The 23,722-nt window shown below is 42.1% G+C and overlaps 1 protein-coding gene across 1 annotated transcript in view; it reads right to left on the bottom strand.

Annotated features, from left to right (window-relative positions):
* ELOVL5 (ELOVL fatty acid elongase 5) overlaps window positions 1-23,008 on the bottom strand; it is a 51,407-nt gene extending 28,399 nt beyond the window's left edge. Inside the window, exon 1 of the mRNA XM_070954808.1 lies at window positions 22,823-23,008. The gene's annotated coding sequence lies outside the window, so the exon portion shown is untranslated. The remainder of the gene's footprint in view (window positions 1-22,822) is intronic.
* Window positions 23,009-23,722: the final 714 nt, after the last annotated feature.

The raw sequence follows: 23,722 nt of genomic DNA, 5'->3' as shown, positions 1-23,722 counted from the left end.
ATTCCCATTACAGAAACACTTCATTCTAATGGAGGATAAATGTCAGTTAAGAAATAGGTTAAGGCAGATATAGACTTAAAAGCCTACAACTATTCATGCTTTATTACCAATATAACATCATTATCCCAGACTTTTTAAAAGTGCAGTAAAGTCAAGTTTATATGTTTATTCATCTTTGACGCCAGATCTCAGGCATTCTCTTCCTACTATAACATCAATTTCTCTAGGACTGTTTAACAGCTATTTAATCCTGATTTGACACTGTTAGAAATAGAATTATAATGAACTTTCACCAATTTTTTTTAAGGATCTATTGAATCAACTTGTTTTAGGTTGATTCAAATGGCCAGGATATTCTATAGTTCAATAAAACAGTGAAATATAAATAAAACATGTCTCAGGTCTATATAACTAAGTTTATTTTGTTTATTTATTTATTTTGCTTTAATTTATATGCCGCCCTTCTCCGGAGACTCAGGGCGGCTTACAATGCGTTAAGCAATAGCCTTCATACTTTTGTATATTTATACAAAGTCAGCTTATTGCCCCCACAATCTGGGTCCTCATTTCACCTACCTTAGAAAGGATGGAAGGCTGAGTCAACCTTGAGCCTGGTGAGATTCGAACTTGCAGTAATTGCAAGCAGCAGATGTTAATAACAGTGCTTCAGTCCACTGTACTACAGGCTCTTTTAAAGTTAAAGTTCAACTCTTTTAAGTTGAACGACTAAGGCCTTTAATTCTATAAAAGTTTATTAATCTATAAAAAAAATAACAGAGCCTAATATCTATTAAACCTGAACCTTGAGAATAGATCTGTAAGTCTATACTAGCAAAAGGTATTCTAATAATTGGGAGTCATATCTATACTATATTTGTAAAATCTACTCAAATGATGTGAATATAACTGCAAACCACTAAGTAGACACAATTATATATCCCACCTTTCAAAATCTACAGGCAATTTACAAGAGAGTACAGATACTTACAACCACAATTGAGTCCCAAATTTTCACCAAGCAAGACAGTTAAGTAAATTCTGCCTCATTTTACGATCTTTCTTGCCACAGTTGTTAAGTGAATCTGACTTCCCCATTGACTTTGCTTGTCAGAAGGTGGCAAAAACTGATCACATGACCCCAGGACCTGGCAACTGTCATAAATACAGGCCAGTTGCTAAGCAATCAAATTTTGATCACTTGATCATGGTGATGCTGCAATGGTTGTAAGAGTGAAAAAGTCATAAATCACTTTTTTTCAGTGCCTTTGTAAATTTGAACAGTCACTAAATAAATGGTTATAAGTCAAGAACAACTTGTATAATAAAATAGATCCAAAGTGAGTTTTAGTGCTTCCTACTCATCTGACTTATCTAGATTTTTCCTCCTCTTCCTCCATTATTTTTTATTATTCATTCATTCATTCATTCATTCATTCATTTAATTTTTATACCGCCCTTCTCCCGAAGGACTCAGGGCAGTGAACAGCCAGGGTTAAAATACATACAATATGAACATTAAAATAGTTTAAATAATAATTAAATCCAATTTGGCTTTCCAATTTTAAAACCCCTTACCCATAAAATTAATCAATTAAAATCTTAAGCCAGCCCGGCTCGCTGAAACAAAAAAGTCTTCAGAGCCCAGCAGAAAGTACGGAGATCTGGGATCAGTCGTATCCCTGGGGGTAGCTCGTTCCAGAGGGCGGGTGCCCCCACAGAGAAGGCTCTCCCCCTGGGGGTCGCCAATCGACATTGCTTGACCGACGGCACCCTGAGGAGACCTTCTCTGTGGGAGCATATTGGCTGGTGGGAGGTTATCGGTGGCAGAAGGTGGTCTCGTAGATATCCAGGCCCTAAGCCATGGAGTGCTTTAAAGGTGAGAACCAAAACCTTGAAGTGCACCCGGAAGACCACCGGAAGCCAGTGCAGCTAGCGCAGGAGAGGTGTTACATGGGAGCGCCATGTTGCCCCCATAATCACCCGCGCGGCTGCATTCTGGACCAGTTGGATCCTCCGGGTGCTCCTCAAGGGAGCACATGTAGAGAGCATTACAGTAGTCCAGGCGGGAAGTAACGAGGGCATGAGTGACCGTGCATAAGAAGTCTCGATCCAGAAAGGGGTGCAACTGGCGTATCAGGCGAACCTGATAAAAAGCCCTCCTGGCCATGGCCGTCATATGCTCTTCTAAAAACAGCCGTGCATCCAGGAGGACGCCCAAGTTACGGGCCCTCTCCGTGGGGGCCAATGACTCGCCCCCAATAGCCAGCGATGGCACCAGCTGGCTATATCGGGACGCTGGCAACCACAGCCACTCGGTCTTGGAGGGGTTGAGTCGGGAGCCTGTTCCTCCCGATCTAGACCCGCACAGCCTCCAGGCACTGGGACATCTCTTCAAGGGCATCATTGGGGTGGTCTGGACATTCTTGCAGGTCTTCTCTGTATAATTAAAGTAAAATTAATGCAATTGGCAGTCTGGTACCAGTCTCAACCAGAGAATAAATAACAAAAGCATTACTCGTGGCATATATTTAAGAGGAACTGCCAGCTCTCAAGACTGTACAAATATAGTTCAGAACAGAGTCACACAGAGGCCCAAGCATTTATATTACCAAATAAAGGTCTAAAGAGGAAATGCTTTGGGCAAAGCTTAAGGAAATGGACATGCTAATGTTAAGTAAGACAGATGTTTCGAAATAACGATCTCAAATGATTTGTGTTTCTAATAAAACCCCAAGAAGAAATGTAAACTTAAACAAGGTTTTTATTACTGATTTGGTGAAACTTAGCAGAATGAGCTATGAATGTTATTACTACGGTAGATGCCACATAGTGAGGAAGAGATTGCTAATACTTCAGAAGACAGGCTCAAGGTTCAATATTGGGCCTTATTCAATAAAATTTTGTTTTATTGGTGAGAAATGTACGATTTTGTACTTGGTTATGACAAACCAGATACCCAGGTACAAGACGATCAATACTAGGCTTTTATTAAATGATATGCGTCTCTAGCCTTTATAAAATAAGTGGCTATAACCTTTTCTAATTTAAACCACAAAATATCTAATACATGATATGGATCTGGTCCTGTTATACTACATATCAGAATCAGCCAGCAGTGTGCGGCATCTTAGATATTTTATGCAGATAGTTATTTTAATAAGAGTTGTTCTGGGAGCTGCAATTACAGCTTTGTATCATAATTTCTGGATCAATTTTAACCTCATGGTCATGTTCAATTAACTACAATCCCTATGCAAGCCAACTACTAGTAGACTTCTCTATTTACACTGAGGTTGAGAGATCAATATTCCTCAATGTCTAATTTTTCTCCTTTATAAATCAATATCTGCTAAAGAATTTGGATGAGGAAGTACATTAACTGATGTCCTTTTCCAAAATTATGGTAAGAGGTATTAGGGTTTTTTTTGATGGAAAAAAATTAAATACAGAATAAATGTGACAAGTAAGTAAATAAACAAGTTACTAATTTTACATTAAATTGTTTATAAAAATGAGAATAAAAGTGGTAATACTGAACCATTTATAAGATCCAAGTGGCAATCCCTATGCATCCTTTTTTAGAGGTAAAAACCTTCATGCAGTGATGCTTATTTCCAAGTAAGAACCAAATGGAGTGAAAAACTAAAATATAAAATATCTTCATGAGGTAATTATGACAAATGGCAATTATTCCGTCTCAGACTATCTGAATGATAAAATTGTAATTGGCAACATCTCTTTAATTTTTTTAAAAAATACACATATACTTTTGACTTGAGTTTGTTTATGGCTAACTGGCATGGAACATATTGACAGGAAAAACAGTTCCAATACTCCTATAAAAGTATGAACATTTTAGCATTCTGGTTACAGGTAGTCCTCAACTTACAACAGTTGCTTAGTAACTATTTGAAGTTACAAAAGAACTGAAAAAAGTGACTTATGACTATTTTCACATATACAACCATTACAGCATGTGATCACATGTTCAAAATTTGGATATTTGGCAACATATTTATGACAGTTGCAGTGTTCTGTTATCATGTCATCCTTTTTGCGAACTTCTGACAAGCAAAATCAATGGGGAAGCCAGATTCACTTAACAACTGTGGCAAGAAAGGCAAAACTTACTTAACAACTTTCTCACGTATTTACAGAAATGTTGGGCTCAATTGTGGTCATAAGTCAAGGACTACCTGTACTTCAACTCCTGGGGGGGGGGGGGGAGGTAATTCTTGAAGAATGATCATCTGCTTACATGATCCATGACTTTCCTCTTATGATTTCTTGGCTAAGCCATTAGCTGACATTCTAAGCCAAAACCAAACAAACCACATTATGGCTCAGTACTAGAGTTGCGTGAAATGGCTTTGATTTGTTCATAATCCTCCTCGATCCCTTGCAGAAGCTAGAAGTGATTTCTGAGGGAGTACAAAACACTCCTTCAATGTTTTTAGATTACAAGCATCTACCCAAGAACATAACATATATACCTTGTCTGAGTATTTTCAGTATCGCAAGAGGCTTTATAGGTGTCAACCCCCAGATAAAGTGAAGTAACTTGGCTTCTCCAATACAGCACAAGGGGTCAACTGTGCCCTGAAGGGAGCAAACCAGTGGAAATTTCAAGGTCAGCAGAGGCAGGGCAGCCTCTTTATACATCCAAAATCTCTCTAACTTTGGGTATCACCTGAGGTATTACTATAAATATACTAAAAGAGCAGAATGAGTTTTCTGAGGATAATACTTCGCCCTGAAAACAGATCAGCACTAAAGTTATCCATTAAGTGGCTCCCTTTTCTCAAGGTCAGCAAACAGTGTGGTGGTTCATAATCATCAATCTCCCAGGCAGTTCTTGGAGGACAGGTCAAAGTCCACGTTTCTGTGGATCTGCCTTCAAGAGGCTGAGGTACAAAAAAAGAAAGAAAGAAAGAAAGAAAGAAAGAAAGAAAGAAAGAAAGAAAGAAAGAAAGAAAGAAAGAAAGAAAGTCAGAAAATTGAGCCTGCTATCTATCCCAAGGGTACTACTTTCAACCTTGCTAGACTTTAAATTGCATTTCAAAAAAAAAAAAAAGCAGAAGGTAGTGAAGAGTGAAATTATCAGGGGGAATCTGTTAGAAGACACAATATTTTCTCTAATGCCTAGGAAAAACAGAACCATATTCGAAGAGGAGCATAGCAGGAATTATCCTCAAGTACACCTCGAAGTCACCACTTTTGAGAAAAGCAATTGTGTCATTCTATTAGCTGAAATAAAGTAGTAGTAGTCTACCAATCAGAATTGTCTTTTATGAATATTTAATGGGAAATGAAGCTACATTCCCATTTCAAATCCCATTTGTGATGGTGGGGATGTTCCTGGGCTGGATGAATGAAGAACACCAAGTATGTATGCTGAGTAGGTGAAGGTCATCCCAGCTTACATACAGTACCTATATTAGCCAACAACAATACAGAAAGATGATGGGGGTAGAAAAGAAACAAGAAACAACCAAAAAAAACAACAACAAACTAACCATGCAAACCTCCATCAAAGCCACAGTGGAACAGACCCAACCTTCTGATGGGCGGGGAACTGGTAAATTCTTGCAAGAAGTCACTATGAAGGCAGAGGAAAAATATAAGGCTGCTGATTGTTCCTACAAAATCTGGTGTGCGTTTCTGCGTGATTGATTGAAACTTTGAGTTGAGCTGGTTAAATTCGATGTGCTTGCCAAATCTGATAAATTACCCAAAATTGGATAAAAGTGGTTTTTCTTTGGGTAATGACACACAAACCCATTATCCAACCACAACAAGGACATTTACATTGATTGAAAAATATTTTATCTACACTGGGTAAAAAGGACTTTCTCATAGCCGGTTTGGGGCAAAGAAGGAAAAAAAACTGTGAAGTGCTGTTTTAACCAGAATGCTCGGAACTAATATCAATACGACAGCTCGGTAGAGGGTTAAACCTGCCATTTGGCACACTTCAAAGCAGGGTGGATTTGATTTAAATTGAGTTGATTTAAATCACAATTTAAATCATGATTTAAATCACTAGTAAAAAGGCTTGATTTAAATCAACTCGATTTAAATCATAATTTTTAAAGAGCGACTGTCATCTCTGCTACTCCTTTGACCCACTGTTGACTCACCGATAGTCCCAGTGTTGCAGAATATACAGCCTCATGCTACATAACTAAGCTCCATTTCATGCTGAATAAACTAAATTATTTATGTATCTTAAATAGAAAACTAGCTTACAATAGATTTTTACCCCAAGTTTTTTATTAAAATAAATTTGATAAAAATCAAAAAAATCCGATTTAAATAAAAAAAATCTGATTTTTTTGATTTTTTTTTTAAAAAAAATCATTGATTTTTATCCACCCTGCTTCAAAGTATGGCCAATTTACTCAACTATCAATGAAGGAAGGCAATTTTTAGAATCTACGGGTCTTGTGAGGCAACACTCCCATAGCAGATGTCATGGGAGATTTGCCTCTTCACAAAAACGTCTGCCAGAGAAGCATGGCCAATCTTGAGGCCCCATCTATCAAAAACTGGATTTAATCATCTATCACTCCAGTAAATCTGCTTTCTGTTCTAGTGGAGTCTCTTTGACCATCATCTGCGTTCCACAGTAAAAATGCTGTCAGAGGCAGTTTTCCTTTGCAATCTCCCAGTTTCCTATTTTTTAAAATATATTTTAATTAAAATAATGTTTAACAAGGACGGAGAGGACAGCGCCATGTAGTGCAAGCTACTGTGGTACATCACTGCTCCTACCCCTATACAGATGCCTGCAACATTGGACAGATTAAATTTAGACTGGATAAATTCCTACAAGTTTTTCCATTTTTTTCCTGACCTCTTCCTGTCTACCTCTGTGCATTTCCCCTCCCCTCTGGCCTCCAGTGGTTCTCGGGAATTGAGCAATTTAAGGAAGCAATGTAAAATCTGAAAAATTATTTACAGGCTTCGAGCTGAGAAGGCAACAATATGCCTCTATCCGTTCAGTACAGGCTCCAGCGTAGCACTTTTGCATAAACGATGCAGTCGGAACAAATCCCACTTGTACATTTTCAGTGATGCAATACTGCCAAGTCTCTCTATTAGGCTCTCAACAATATCTCCAGGATAGAAAACTATACTACACAGAAAAGGCCAATGTACACTGCTTAGAAAGCCTGACAATGCTCTTCTTGCTTAGACCAGAACCGATGAAAAATGAATTTGTGGGTTTTTTTAAAACCAGAGTCCAATTTGACACGGGGAGGGGGGAGAGAAAGCAGTTGACACCAATCGTAACTGAGCAACCCAATGCTTATTACAGCGGCACATCAGTGCACTGTTCTTATTTATGTACTTTGTTGCTTCCTTATACTCCGTGACATTTAAAGGCTTGCACAGATTAGCAGAAAATCCCAGGAATTTCATAACCTTACTACAGAGGAATGCTACATTCAAACATTATACAAAAGACATCATTAACTCCATCAAGCCTTGATTGCACTATGTACAGGGGAAGAATATGGTCAGCTGATACTCCAGATAAATTACTAATTACTACATTTAATACAGGTCATTCTCACTTAGAGCCAGCAGTTAAGACATTGGGCTTGTTGAATGGAAAACCAGCAGCCCAGGCTCAAGACCCAAGTGCCACGCAATGGGATGAGCTCCCGTCCTTGCCCCAGCTTTTGCCAACCTAGTTCAAAAATATGCAAATGAGCAGAGGTCAGAAACGGTGATCAGAAGAATGCAGGATGCTGCAACCCTTCAAAGGGCAAGGTGGTTACCCACATTGCAATCACGAGACATGGAGCTTCTGGAATGGCCAGAACTTTTAAGGTTTGCCACAGTGGTGAAATGTAAAATGTGTTACTACTGGTTCTGTGGGCATGGCTTGGTGGTGGTGGGGTTAATGTGACTGGGTGGGCGTGGCCAACTTCCCCCCCCTTTTATTTAAAACCATTTTTTCTACCTCTTCCGCCTAAGAGGTTGTAGAAAAAATGCTTTTAAAAGCCTCCGATGATCTCAGCTGAGTTGCCTGATCGGCAGAGGCTTTTTTTTCTTTTAAAAACATTTTTTCTACCTCTTCAGCTGAAGAGGTTGTAGAAAAAATGCTTTTAATTTTTTTTTTTTTTTTTAAAAAAGCCTCTGATGATTGCGTGGCTCAGCTGGGCATGGAATTTTTGCTACCGGTTCTCCGAACCACCCGCCTCCATCGCTACCGGATTGGGCAATCCGGTCCGAACCAGGAGCATTCGAGTGTGTGAGTCCAGAGGAACTGAATAGGGCCTTCTACACTTTTAGTCTGACATCTCAGTTGGATCACTGCCTTTCATGTCTGGTTAAGGTCTCCCATGGTTGTAGGAGATGGAAGGACACTATATATGCCACTTACTCAAGACGTCTTGGACAACTTCAGGCCTGTCTCCAATTTCCCTTCTAAGAAAGGGAAAGGAGAAGTGATGGGCCTGTAATTGCAAAGGACCCTAAGGAAGGCGATTATTTCAATTCTTGGCTCTCAGACTTCAGCCAGAATACAGAATGAAAGTGTTGGTTCCATTTGTGGATTATGTTTATGGACTGGATCCTCCTAGTCCTCCTTGATTTCTCAGCAGCTTTAAAACCATCAGCCAGGGTAACCTTCTGAACTATCCCTGATTTCAACTGTGACCGTGACAGAGGGGATTTACCTGGAGACCTCTACTGTGAAATGCCTCTCTCCTTTCTTTTTGAACATCTGATTAGTCACCCATCAACAGACCATTCAGTATCATCCAAATGTTGATGATACTCTAATATATATCTCATCCCTGGACTAAAGATGGAATAGAGGCTGCCAGAGACTAAATGGGGAGAAACAGACCAAATGCATCCTATCAAAAAGGGGTTTGTGGGCCTAAGTATTCCAGGGAAATTCTATCTCTAATTCTCAATGAATCATATTCCCCCCTCAGAGACAGCCTCTCTAACTTGGATTTAAATCCAAATCCATAAATCCACAGCTCCTGCTTGAAAAGCAGGTAGAAGGTATGACTAGGAGGCAGTGGTGGGATTCACAATTTTTTATTACCAGTTTTGTGGGTGTGGTTTGGTGGGTGTAGCAGGGGAAAGATATTGTAAAATCTCCATTCCCACCCCACTACAGGGGAAGGTTACTACAAAATCCCCATTTCCTCCCGATCAGCTGGGACTCGGGGAGGCAGAGAATAGATGGGGACAGTCAGAGGTGGCATTTACCAGTTCTCCAAACTACTCAAAATTTCCGCTACCGGTTCTCCAGAACTGGTCAGAACCTGCTGAATACCACCTCTGCTAAGAGGGCTTTTGCAGAGTCACATCTGTACACTACTCGTAACTGGGAAACTGTGCTCATGTCCTAATCCACCTTCTGTTTGGACTACTGCAGTGTGTTCTACATAGGGCTACTCTTGAATATTTGGAAACTATAGTGGTATAAAATATGGTTGTCCAAACCATGACTGGTGTATCATATGCAGTTAGCCCTTAGAGTCTAAGTAAGAAATATCATGCTGTACTACTTTTATTACAACAGTAATATAGTAATATAGTAACAGAATCTTGCAGGACTAAGGTGCTTCACCCTTCTTCCTTTTTACTTCCTTGTGAACTAGGGAAGGGCTTCTCTGAGATGTTTTCTCAAGTTACTTTTTTGAACTGGGATCAAGTGTCTTTTATCTAACCACTGCCTTGAAGGACAGAAGGAACCACTCTTCCTTCTGTCCTTCAAGGCCATTCCCTTCCCCAGAGAAGAGTATTGATTTGGGAGCTACACTGTTTGCCACCCAGCTACCAGGTGCAATTTAAGGTGCAGGTTGTAACCTCTAAGGTCCTACCGTATATATCTCCTGGCTATCTAAGCAACCACTTTCTTCTTTATCCATTTGCCTGCCTATCACATTAAAAACTTTAAGTCTTTCCATGTCCCACTCTTATGGAACTGTCATCAGATGGGACCTTCAAATTAAGTATATTCAATTACTGACCCTGCTTTAAAACTTCCGCATAGCAGGAATTTGACCAACTTTTAGGCTTTAGGAAAACTAGTAAAGATCTACCTGTTTTGCTCACACAGGAGAAAAGGCATGGGGTAATTGAAAAGGCATGGGTACAGGCTTGTATTTTACAGATTTGCTGTAGCAATAGCAATAGCACTTATATACCGCTTTACAGTGCTTTTCAGCCCTCTAAGCAGTTCAGCCAGCATATTGACCCCAACAATCTGGATCATCATTTTACCCACCTCGGAAGAATGAGTCAACCTTGAGCCTTGGTGGGATTTGAACTGCCAAATTGCAAGTAGGCAGCAGGCAGCAGAAGTAGCCTGCAGTACTGCACTCTAACCACTGCGCCACTGAGGCTGTATCCATTTTGTTGTTTTATTTTTATAAGCATTTGGGATTGGGGAATTGTTTTATATGTTGATACTGTTAGCTGCCCAAAGCCTTTGGGAATAAATTGGCAGCATGCAAACAAGTAAATTAATTAATAAATTAAGCTGTATTTAATGGATTAATTGATAAATTAATAAACCTGCATTTGGTTTCGAAGTAAGTCTTCAGGGAAAGAAAAAAAGATTAAATCATCCTGGAGGTATTTTTGGTCTTCAATGAGAATCTCAATGCTAAATTGAGAAAATTTAGGGAGATTGAGAAAAATCTTTGCATAACCTAGGGACATGTTTTTTTGAAGAAGAATCAAGAGTTTATAGATGTAGTGAACTTGTAGGCTGCTCTATTCTAGATGTCGCTGGGCAGTTTTATAAAATTAAATAAATTAAAGCATGATTCCTGCAATTCCTCCCTCCATTCAGGGAGAAAAAAAAATTCAGTCCAAATTTCTCAGAACTCCCAGAGTCATCAAACCCAAATTCAGGTTCTTAAAAAGCATGTGAAGATGGGCATTCTTTTGTCTAACTCAAGGGTTTCCAAACTTGGCAATGTTAATATTTGTGGACTTCAACTCCCAGAATTCTAGAAGTTAAACTCGAGTCTTAAAATTGCCAAGTTTGGAGATCCCTGCTGTAAGCAAGTCCTGTCTTCCTAACTTTTCAGGCCACTGCCAAGAAACAAGTGGATAGGAATAACCTTGTAAACATTGTTTACTTAAAGCAGGGGTATTAAACTGGTGGCCTGTGGGCCAAATGTGTCATGAGCAGGCCACGCCCACCCAGCTCCGCGAAGGGAAAAAAAACATTGCGATATGGCAATGTGATGCGGTGAGTTTGACACCCATGACTTAAAGGGAAGGCCAACTGGCTTCCTTTTCATGTTTAGACTTCAACCAATGGAGGTATAGTTGGCTTCTGATTCTCCTTGAAAGAACAAGCTTCCTCTCTGAAGTTGCTCCTGGATCCTCGGTTATCCCTGGAGTTATGGTGAGGTGTATCTTTCTATAGATGTGCCATGAATTATGAAAGAGATGAAAGAGAACTCCGACACCTCCTGAGCCAGTTGGATCCAGTGAGACCTTGGTTTCTTCCAGTTTTGAAACCTGCAACGTGTTGTCCACGAGAACAGCTGAGAAGCAAATGTGACAGCTGTGCTATTAACCAGTGCAAGAGGCAGACACCACATGAATACCCAATCAAAAGACTTGCATTCACAATTGATTATAGGGCAATTTGGGTCCATATTAATCACCAGTGTTGATTTGGGTACAGGCAGTCCTTGACTTACAACCACAATTGAGCCCAAAATGTCTATTGTTAAGCTGCCAAATGTCTGAATTTTGATTACATGACCATGGGTAATGCTGCAACAGTCACAAGTGTGAACAACACTCGTAAGTCACTTTTTTCCACTTTGAATAGTCACTAAATGGAATGGTTGTAAGCCGAGGACTGCCTGTATTTGGATTTTTTAGAGTAGTTGGTACATTGCCATTACATAAAGAGAAGCGTGATGGCAGAAAGTTTAGGAGCCTGTATCCTAAATAGTCCTGGGAATAGCTGCATGATCCCGGAAAAAAACACAGCAGCTTTAATGAGCTGTATAGTAGATAGATGCTGTGTTTGTGACCCCATGTATTCTGAAGCACCTTTTTGCAATTGAATCTGAAGTGCTGCATGCTCTATGAATCAGGGTAGGAACAATTCAATTCTCTGCAATGAATTTATTCAACAGAAACACTGTTATGTGTTATAATTTTCAGAGCTGCAGATATGTTACTGAATCGCAGCAAAACAAGGAGTCCTGGGACACTTACTGAGTAGCCAATATATCGCAGCTACTATGAAGACAGTGCATGCTGTTTTTTAAAAGAGAAAGGTAGACGTATCAAAAACAATACTCACACCACAGAGGCATCATTAAGAAGTAAAAACTTGCCGTTTATTGTTAAGGAGAAAATGTGAACGTAAGAAAATCACGACAATCAGCTTCATTAGCTACCTGGGGGCTCTCCTGCACGTAAGAGATTAAGACAACCTTAATGTGCTATCATGGGATGGTCGCATCTACCAGTTCCTGCAGCTTTAAAACAAGTGGGACATTGGACACAATAGCAACAAAACAGAAAACAAACTCCTACTGGTAATCCAGGCTGTCACATGGAGGTGGACATCTAAAGAACTGTTTAGAGCAAGAAAATATATTATCTTGGTTACCAGCCGATATTTTAAAAAAGAACATTTAAATGTGATGTGGGTTATCAACTAAGCAGGTACTGAGTGACATTTTATATAAGCAGCCAATATTTCCAATTTCTTCCAATTTCAATAGCTTTTATTTTAAAATCCCTGAGGTCAGTAAATGCCATTGAGGGATGACATGTATCTTATCCTGCCGGACCCAACATTAAGCTACGTTTAGTTTAATCATAATCTAGATAAATCACAATCTGCTAGTTCAGCAATAAGCCACACTTTCGTAATGCAACATACTAAACCAGTATCGAACCTATGGCATTACAGCTTAGGTTCAAAGTTAAGTATGGCTGGCAAGGGTTTCTCAAATGTTGACAGGACGCACAACTTGGCTCACATTGCACACCATGGCATGGTTTGATTTACAAGGATATGCCACAATTCAACATATAATAAACATTGCGCCTGATGGACCCTGATAGGTTTCAGATGGAGTTTGGGATGATGCCTGTCTACCTTTCCCACGCCCTGGTGGAGGCCTGGGAAATGGCGGCTGCCGGGGCTCTCGACCGTGTCGTGCCTTTGCAGCCTCTGACCTGGTGCAGATCCCGGTTGGCCCCTTGGTTTACTGAGGAGTTCTGGGAGTTGAAGCGCCGGAGGAGAGGCCTAGAGAGCTGTTGGAGATCCAGTCATTCCGATTTAGTCCGTGCACGGCTAAGATCTTTTACGAGGTTTTATCTTGTGACAATGGAGGCAGCGAAGCGTTCTTACTTCTCTGCCCTCATCACGTCCACGGATAATCGTCCAGCCGCCCTGTTTAGGGTGTCCCGCTCCCTCTTGAATCGGGGAGCAGGGGATGACTCCCTGCAGGGCCGGGCCGAGGAGTTTAGTCAACATCTGCTGGACAAGATCGCTCAGATCCAGGCCAGTCTGAACTCTGACTGGGCAGGGTCGGATGGGGGGGGGGGGAGACGACCGGTCGTATTATTTGGGAGGAGTTCGACCCTGTTACTCTGGAAAAAGTGGACAGGATCATGGGTAAGCTGAGTGCTGCCACGTGTGTATTGGACCTGTGTCCCTCCTGGCTCGTTTATTCGGCTCAGGAGGTTACATGAGGCTAGATCCAGGCAGTGATTAATGCATTCTTGGGTGGGGGAAGCTTCCCTACTGCCTTGAAAGAGGCGGTGGTGAGGCCCCTCCTCAAGAAACCTGCTTTGGACCCAGCTATTTTAAACAACTTTCGTCCTGTCTCCAACCTTCGCTTTGTTGCGAAGGTTGTTGAGTGTGGTGGCATGTCAACTCCCGTTGGCCCTGGATGAAGCGGAGTACCTGGATCCGTACCAATCGGGTTTCAGGCCTGGGTATAGTACGGAGACGGCATTGGTCGTAATGGTGGATAATCTCTAGAAGGCTCGAGACAGAGGTTACGCCTGTGTCCTGGTCCTATTAGATCTCTCCGCGGCTTTCGATACCATCGACCATGGTATCTTGCTGCGACGCTTCGAGGGGTTGGGAGTGGGAGGCACTGTTTTATGGTGGTTCTCCTCCTACCTCTCGGAACGTTCGCAGGTGGTGTTGGCTGGGGGACAGAGGTCGGCCCCGAGGCCCCTCACTTGTGGGGTGCCCCAGGGGTTGGTCCTCTCTCCTCTTTTGTTCAACATCTATATGAAGCCGCTGGGTGAGATCATCCGGGGTTTTGGGGTGAGGTATCATCAGTATGCTGATGATACCCAGCATTTTACATCCACCTCAAACCAACCCAGCGATGCCCTCGACGTGATGTCCTGGTGCCTGGAAGCAGTGTGGATCTGGATGGGGAGGAACAGGCTTCGGCTCTATCCTGCTAAGACCGAGTGGCTGTGGGTACCGGCGTCTCGGTCCGATCAAGAGATTCCATCTTTGGTCATAGAGGATGAGGTGTTGCCCCCTGTAGACAGGGCGCACAACTTGGGTGTCCTCCTGGACTCGCGGCTAAACTTGGAAGATCATGTAACAGCCGTAACCAGGGGGGCATTCGCCCAGGTTTGCCTGGTGCGCCCTATTTGGACCTAGATGCCCTACACACGGTTACTCATGCGCTTGTCACCTCCCGTATTGACTACTGCAATGCCCTCTATATGAAGCTGCCCTTGAAGACCACTCGGAGGCTTCAGCTGGTGAAGAATGCGGCCGCACGGGTTGTGATCGAGATACTCCCATGTTACACCTCTCCTACGCGACTTGCATTGGTTGCCAGTTGCCCTCCGAGTGAGATTCAAGGTGCTGGTGATTACCTATAAGGCCCTATATGGCTTAGGCCCGGGATATTTGGGGGGCCATCTGCAGCCATCAACAGCTGCCCATTGCCTGGTGCGTTCCCACAGAGAGGGCCTCCTCAGGGTGCCGTCGGCCAGACATTGTTGGCTGGCGACCCCCAGGGGGAGAGCTTTCTCTGTGGGCGCACCTACCCTTTAGAATCAACTGCCCCTGGAGCTCCGGGTGGCCCCCGACCTCCGCTCTTTCCCTCGCGACCTGAAAATGTGGCTGTTTCGTTTGGCTGGCCTGGACTGATGGGGTCTTAATTTTTAACTTGTTAATCTTAATTGCACTTTTAACTGTTAAATTATGAGATTTGGATTTAATTTCTTTTTAACTTTTTCATTAGATGTTTTTTACTGTTGTGAGCCGCCCTGAGTCCGGCTGGAGATAGGGCGGCATATAAATCTCATAAATATACCCGTATATACCCGTAATGGCGAACCTATGACACGTATGCCAGAGGTGGCACACAGCGCCCTCTCTGTGAGCACGTGAGCTGTCGTCCCAGTTCAGCTCTGCCGTGCATGTGCGGATGCCCCTACCGGCCAACTGGTCTTCAGGTCTCTGCCGTTCATGCGCAGGGGGCGGGGCATGTGCACATGTGCATGCATGGTGGCCAGAGCACATGGGGGTGCACGTGCATGCATGGGGATGGGGTACATGCAGGGGGCCATGCATGCATGCGTGGGAGCATGGTGCAAGAGCAGGGACCACACGCACATTGGATTTTGGGGCTTTGGGCACTCGGTTCAGAAAAGGTTAGCCATCATTGGCATATACTGTACCATCAATTAAATAAACACTTAGCCAGCCACACATTGCACAAGCCCCAAAACCATGGGTTAAAAATCCCCACGGCTGAGTTCATACAGCATACAACATACTAAAGCAAAAAAAAAATGGTAGATATGCTTTAGCATGATGATATGTAAACCTTTTGTGTAAAGAAAGAAATATCACCCCAAGTCTTACGCTTAATAAAGACAATCTTCTCCTTCTAATAATATCTGCCTGAGAGTTCATCATTACTCCAAAAACATTCCCCGGAATAGAAAGTTGTTCGGCATGTATTTCTTGCATCAAACATTTCTTTCCCAGAATTTCAAGGCTCTGCAATGTTGCTTCTATGGAACACATTCAATAATTCCTTAAGAAGAATACACTTTACTCTTGGTTCAAATTCCCTTTCAAAAAAGATGACATCATCTGCTCAGACAATGCCTTTTCTATTTGAACTGTACAGGAAGTTCTTTATTTACCACCATTCATTTAATAACCGTTCAAAGTTACAAAGGTATTGAAAAAAAAGTTCCTTATTAGAGTTTTCCACATGACTGCTGCAGCATTCCCAGGGTCACATGGTCAAAATTCGAATGCTTAGCAACTGGCATGTATTTATGACTGTTGCAGTATCCCAGGGTCATTTGATCACCTTTTGCAGCCTTCTGACAAGCAAAGTCAACAGGGAAGCCAGATTCACTTAAGGACTGTGTTTCTAACTTAACAGCTGCAATGATTCAATTAACAATTGTGGCAAGAAGGTCCCAAAATAGGGCAAAATTCACTTAACTGTTTTGATTATCAATGGAATTTTTTGCTGAATTGTGGTTCTAAGTCGAGGCCTACCTGTATGGTTTCTTCTCTCCTCCACCCAGATGTAAAACTTTTCCCTGGTTCCCAAGCTTCTGTATTTCAATGTAAGTGATGGGTGGCATATAAAGTAATTTAATGAATGAATAAAGTTAGGAGGCAACGTAAGGCCTTCACAGAACCATAATTGTCATGCACTAATAAGCTATGAAAGAAACCCCTGTTTCACCAAGAGCTCTCTTAAAGATTTTAAAAAATATAACCCACTCGGAATCAGTAATTACAATCTTGAAGGATGAACTCTCCTTGTCTATTATACATTTTATAATACATACATACATACATACGGTATTCTGCAGAGTCTCTCTTTGAGGGAGGCAAGCGGTTAAAAAATGTGAAAAATAAATAAAAAATAAAATAAATAATAACTAAATAAATACATTGTAAAGGGAGTAACTAAAAAGACAACAAATACAGGTAATCCTCAACTTTCAACAGTTCATTTAGTGAGCATTCAAAATTACAACAGCACTGAAAAAGTGACCAATGATCACTTTTCAGCATCCTCATGGTCATGTGATCAAAATCCAGCCTCTTGGGAACTGGCAGTTATTTATGACTGTTGCAGTGTCCTGCAGTTGTGCGATCCTCTTTTGCAATTTTCTGACAAGCAAAGTCAATGGGGAAGGCCAGATTCACTTAACAACCGTGTTACTAATTTAACAACTGCAGTGATTCACTTAACAACTGTGGCAAGAAAGGTCACTTAACAACTGTCTCCCTTAGCAACATAAATTCTGGGCTCAATTGTGGTCTTAAGCTGAGAACTACCTGTACTGAATCACATTTTTACTACCGTATTTTCCCCAAAATAAGACCTTGTCTTATATTTTTTGAACCCCAAAATAAGTGCTTGGCCTTATTTTCAGGGAGATCTTATTATTTTGGGGCACGTGGAGCAAGATGGGGCTCCTCTTGCTATCTTACCTGATTTCCAGCTCTGTGTTTAAATATTTTCAGGGAGGGCTTATTTTCAGGGGAAGGTTTATTTCAGTGCATGCGCTCAAAAGCCCGATTGGGCTTATTATCAGGGGATGTCTTACTTTCAGGGAAACAGGGTATTATGCAAAAAGAACCACCTGAATCTTGTTGCTAGTATCAAAACTGTCTTAGAAAGTCTGGTGTGAAAAGGTAGTAAAGAGAAGCCAGCTTGTTCAAATAACTTCATGCAAGGTTTGACAGTGCTTACAGTTCCTAATGCCCCTTAAGTCTTTCACTTTTCTTCTCCCTCCCTCCTTCCTCCTCCTATGTGTCATCTCTGCTTTCATTACCTCCCAACTATGAAACACAAATCTGAATCAAATGTAGATTTCCAAAAGTACTGTCATCTGGTTCCCAATTCTTGTCAAATCAATATTATTATTTATACCCAGTGCATTACAAAGCAATTTAGGTGATCTGGGCCACTGCTATTGGCAGCTTCGGATAAGCTTAGGCGCTAGAAAGGATTACATTTTAAATTCCACATTCACTATTCCTTGGCAGAAATTCAAAGGCTCAAAGTGACTTTGATTTGTACAGAAACAGAGTACAGTTCATCCCCCAGCTAAGTTTTAGCAATTCTCCTCTTCCTCACATCTCACCAGTCCTGCTCTACATTTTATTTGATGTCAATGTAAGGGTGAAAAGTCTCCCCATTGGCGAAAGAAAACTACTCAAATTCTTTCTATTAAATTCAGGTAGGCCAGAATATTAATTTGTATTTCAAATGCCTCATTTCAATTTTATATTCTGTGAAAAGGCAGACCTCTTTAAAAAAGTTCTGCTCCTGTCATTCATATAGAAAGAAAACGTATAACAAGCTAATATTAGCTCAAAACATATTATCCTAAATTAGATTAATGCCAAACGAATGAATAACAGCTAAAATTCAAATAGAATGCAACAAATCAAATTATTCACATGATCTATATACACTGTGAAGATTTCTTCTCACAAATTATTGCACTTATCTTGTGTTATTTATTTAGCCTACCTAATCGGTATATGTGCAATTCTATCTTAATAAGTATGGCATTACAAAATTATCAGCAGCTAAGTATTTTGCACCATATACCACTTTATTAATCCTTGTTCCAAAGCCAGACTTGGGGAAATGAAGCCATTTATTTCTAAGAAACAGATTATGCAACTGCAAAGCTGGGGGCAAAATCATTTCCTTCTGAACCTCTTATGAAAGTTTTATGCAAATAATAATCACTTTGGGATTATGTAATTTCTCCTCAGTAGCTAAACTACTTCAAGTACATATCTTAAAAGTTGCTCCCAACCAGAAAGTGCACTGAGATAGGAAACAGAAAAGCAGAAATAGATTCAAGGAAACCATATCTTCTTTTCTGAGAATGAAAGATAGAAATCTAATAAATATCTTTGATAAAGAAACCAAGCATGGATCTTTTAAGGTGCCTGTTATCATCTGGATCCTGAAAGAAATTCCTAAGTAGGTTAGAAGTATGCAAATGTTCTTGAGCTGAGGGCTACATCATACTGGAAGCTGCACTAGAAAAGAGGGTGTAGCCACACAAAATGCTTTAAAGGGTGACAGAAACAAAGATGCAATTGATTGTTAATGTTTTTGCAATTAGCTGTTGAACTACTATTTTTCACCTACCTTAAACTCAAGAGCAACTTTCTCCCTTTGAGATAGAGACCTTGGAGATGACCTTGAGGAAATATTCACAAGACATTACAAAAAAAAAACATTCCTTGAACCCTGGGAAAGGAGACAGAATTAGGAAGAGACTTCTACAATAGTCTCTTACTCCTCCTACAATATTCCTCCTTAGGCCGGTTCCTCCCTGACTCAATGCAGGTGTGAGGAGAGGAGGAAAGTCACAATCAGATTTGCATGATTCTGTTGTAAGTGCCTATCTCAAAACACACACACACACACACACACACACACACACACAACCACTAACTTAGTATTAGTCTTCTTGTGGAGTTTGTTTCTTGATCCAGACAACCTTGAAAGATTGACATTACTTTATACATGAATTACCAGGTTAACAATAAATAAATGTGAGCAAAATAAGTGAACACACACATCAAAGTAATAGAATGAGGCAGAGGATGTTGGTTTGTTACTGGTGGTCAACAGTATCTGGACAGATGGATTCTACAACTGAATCTCTAGCGGTGCCCATGGTCTTCAGATTACAGGTTGCACTCTTTTGAGATAAGGTGACAGCCAGAGCCCTTGTGCCATCACAATATCTAAGTATCATTTTCCAGCCACAAGTAATATGGAAGTCATCCTTGCATAACATCATGACTTGTGGGGTATCTTTAGAACTACTGGGAATAAGACTATATAATGTCTACTGTTACCACAAGTTTCTCTTATCATTACAACAATTCTTGTGCTTTTTCCTTACCTAAGTACAGTAGCAACCATGAGCAATACTGTTATTCTGGTGTTTATGGTGTAACAGGGCCCCAAGATCAGCGCTCAAGTCTATATTATCTTACTGGTCTCTTCTTTCATTGACACAAACTTCCACAATCAGCAGATTTCTCTTAAAAAAGTCAGGGCACATCTTATATCATGAGACCAAGCTTTCTTGCTGACTAAGCAATGGTATTACCTTTCAAAACTACAAAACTGTGATTCATGCAGTTCTAAACTTTTTGCATTGCAAGAGTCCAGGTGCAATTAAGCTCCAAGGAGAGAGAATTCTATCTTTTCATCTAACAAGAGCAACTTAATATTTAATAAGTGGTATCACTCTTTTGGGCAGACTGTTTCTGTAAATCTCAAAGAAAAGTAATTCAGAGACTTTACAGACCATCTACCTAATCATAATCACAATATCTCAATTAAACATAAAATCTTAAGACAAATTACCAATTTGTTGATATACCTGCACCAACACATTCGGTCCAAGATGTTTACACAATTCTGCCAACCAACAAATAATTATGTTGCTTCAAAAATTAACCTGCTTCCTCCAACACGCAATCAATATAACACCCCAATTAAGTAGAACTAAGTAGCAGATCTACAAAATGCAGAAATTCACCTTTGGAGAAGGGATAGATCACATTTGCTTTTCAATGCAGCCTAATTTGCTTTTCAATGCAGTCTAATGAGATTATACCCGATGCAATCAAGAATTCTTCTTTGCTGGAAAGCAGGGGTGATATTTGCCTTCATCTAAATCACAAAGCACTGACTGACTAACTTAACTCTGTATTTCCATAGGTACATCTTAAGGAAAACCTTTTTGCATTTTCTGACTGATGGAGATTGCAATCTGAGCCCCAAGTGTTTAACAAGTTTTACAAGTATTGTTGCTCATAGAAAAATGTTTGCTGGATACCTTAACAAAACTTAACATGAGCTCAACTAAACTTAACATGAGCATTATCCAATTTGTAATCATAGAGTAAATTAGATGAAAGATACTTTTTAAAGTTTCAAAAAGCAACAATATGCACATTTAAATGCAATTCCTTGCCAATCATTGGGACACAACCCAGAAAAATGTGGATACTATTGCAATCTAAATGGGTTGGTTGACTAAGGATATTTGCCAGAGTCAAGGAAAATTATTCATATACGAGTAGTCTTGACTTACAATCACAATTAAGGTCAACATTTCCAGTGCTAAGCAAGGCAGTTGTTCAGTGATTTTGCCCCATTTTACAACCTTTTTGCCACAGTTAAGTGAACCATGCAATCATTAAGCAAATCTGGCTTCCCCACTGACTTTGCTTGTTGGAAGCCAGCTGCAACAGTTACAAATGGTGATCACATGACCCAAGAACAATGCAACTGTCATAAATACATGCCAATTGCCAAGCATCTGAATTTTGACCATGTGACTATGAGGATGCTGCAATGGACTTAAGTAGGAAAACTGGTCATAAGTAATTTTCAGTGTCATTGTAACTTTGAATGATCACTAAATGAATGGTGGTAAATCAAGGATTATAGGTATATAAATCCTGGAAGAGTTTGCTCAATGACTTGTAGAAGGAGCCGAGCGACTGAATGGGCGCAGGCAACCGTTAAGATCATACATGAATATATTCTTACAGGGAATATTATAGACCAGTGTTTCTTAATCTCGGCAACTTTAAGATGCATGGACTTCAACTCCCAGAGTTCCCCAGCCTGCATGATGGCTGGGGAAATCTGAGCGTGTTGGAAGTCCACACAGTTGAAAAACACTGCTATAGGTTATCCTCAACGTTTGGCCTAGGATCTAGAACAGAAAATAACATCCAAACATTTAATTGCAAAACCCAGTTCAGTTCTAACTAAAGGCTTCATTATAGAAAAAGTCACCTTAGCCAGCGCCAATCCAAAACTACCTGCTCCAACCCACCCTCAAAGTGCACATTCATCACACACACAACCAGAGTTTCAACAGGGATTTGGTTCAAAGGAAGACTGAAATGCACGCACTGCAATTTTCTAACGCAAGAAGCAGCAACCGGGTCCCCTTCCAGATGTTTTAGGTTTCGCCTCCCATCAGCCCTAGCCAGCCCGAGGAGCGACAAAGGCTGCTGGGAATTGTGGTTCCAAAAAAACCCGAGCTCGCTTTCCCCTTGTGCTTAAAGAGTGCAACCAGCCCGCGTGCAAAGTGCCAGCCAGCCAGCAGCGGCGGCGGCTTAACCTCCAGCCGCGGCAGAGATTCGCCGAGCGCCGCCGCCGCCGCTGCATGCAGCACTTGTTGCAATTCTGGCCGCTCCTGCCGAGGAAAGCAAAACGAGGAGCAACTGGTTCGCGCAGGCTTCCCTTTCGAAACTCGCCCTAGGCCGCCTTTTGCCATCGCCCAGCCTGCAATAACGGTAAAGCGAAGGAAGGGCGGATGCACGTGGAGCCCGTCCCAAAGGCCCCTTCGGGGAGGGGGGCGGGTGGAAGGGGAAGGAAGAAGCCAACCCCGCACGGCAGCGGAACTCTCTCCCGGTTGCACAAATCCCCGCCTGAACCCTCCCCGCTTCATCCATCCCCACCCGGGCAGGCGCCTCTCGAGTGAACCCCTCGGCGGGGATTCAGCTCCCCTTCCACGCCGGGATCCGGGGCAGCTCTCGAGGTTTCCTACCTTGGGATACTTTGCCCGCCCAAAGGACGGCGGGCTGCAAAGTAGACGGAGACAGAGATGCGCTGCTCCGACCCGGCTTTCCCTCCCCCCCCTTTTTTTTTTCCTTCCCCGCGAGGAAGATCCGAAGCCCGGAGCATCCGCCCTGGCGATCAACAGCTGCACGGCCATCCTCCCCACCCCGGCTCTCCCTTCCCCTTCCCCTTCCCGGGAGGCCCACCTGGCCTTGGCTGGCTCCTGCGCGAAGGGCTCGTGGGCAGGATCCGCGCTTCACCTTCCTCGCGTCCTCGGCCGCCGCGGGCAACTTCAGGCAGCGAGCGATGGATCCCGGCAAGAGCGAAGGAGGAGAAGGAAGAGGCAGCGGCTCAGTCACGCTGTAGAGGCCGGCGGGGAAGGAGGGCCAGGGGCGGGTCTTAAGCGACGGCGGCGGGCTCCTCCGGCACCGCTCGTGGAGAGGAAGAAGGGGAAGGCGAGGAGAGCGCGAGCTCCGCTAAATTGTGGGCTGACGGTGACGTAGCGAGGGCGGCTGGAGGCAAAATGGGAAGGGATCTAGGAAAGGGGGGGGGGACTTATGACGTCACGGCGATGTGGCGCTAGGAGGAGAGAGGGGGTACTTGAAAGACAATGGAAAGTCCCGGGAGAAAGGAAAGATCAAAGGGGAGGGAAAAAAAATCCATTATGCATGGTTTGCAAGCGGTGCCCTACAATGCTTTCGGGGCGGGGGGGTGGGTGGGGGGGCAGGAGGAGCTCACAAAGTTCACAGGACTTGCTCCGAAGTCAAAGCCGTCGTCTTTCCTTCGGTTTAAGAGTAGCTTCAACGCCTTCGCAGCTGTTCTTAAAACGATTGCACCCTTCGCTGTCCTTAAAAGACGGTAGGGTTAAGAGTGGAGGGTCATTTGGTCGGCGCTGGGGCTGCAAAGCCGGCAGTTTTGGCGAACGCGGTGTAGGAAAGTCTATGGAGATTCTCAAGTCATCCAGGTCACGGTTGTCCCAAAGGTGCTTTCTGACATCCAAAACCAGAAAAGTCCAAAGAGTCATTTGGACTTTATGGTTTTGGATGATTCTCATCCAAATTTGGATGAGAAGCGAAATTTCTTCAAAAAAATTCTTCAAAAATTTC

Source organism: Pituophis catenifer, unplaced genomic scaffold, assembly GCF_029215685.1.
Source record: "Pituophis catenifer annectens isolate HBS135680 unplaced genomic scaffold, rPitCat1.0.hap2 SCAF_1, whole genome shotgun sequence".
Classification (NCBI taxonomy): Eukaryota; Metazoa; Chordata; class Lepidosauria; order Squamata; family Colubridae; genus Pituophis; species Pituophis catenifer.
Note: the sequence above shows the minus strand (reverse complement) of the source record. Positions and strands in the feature narration are given on the sequence as shown.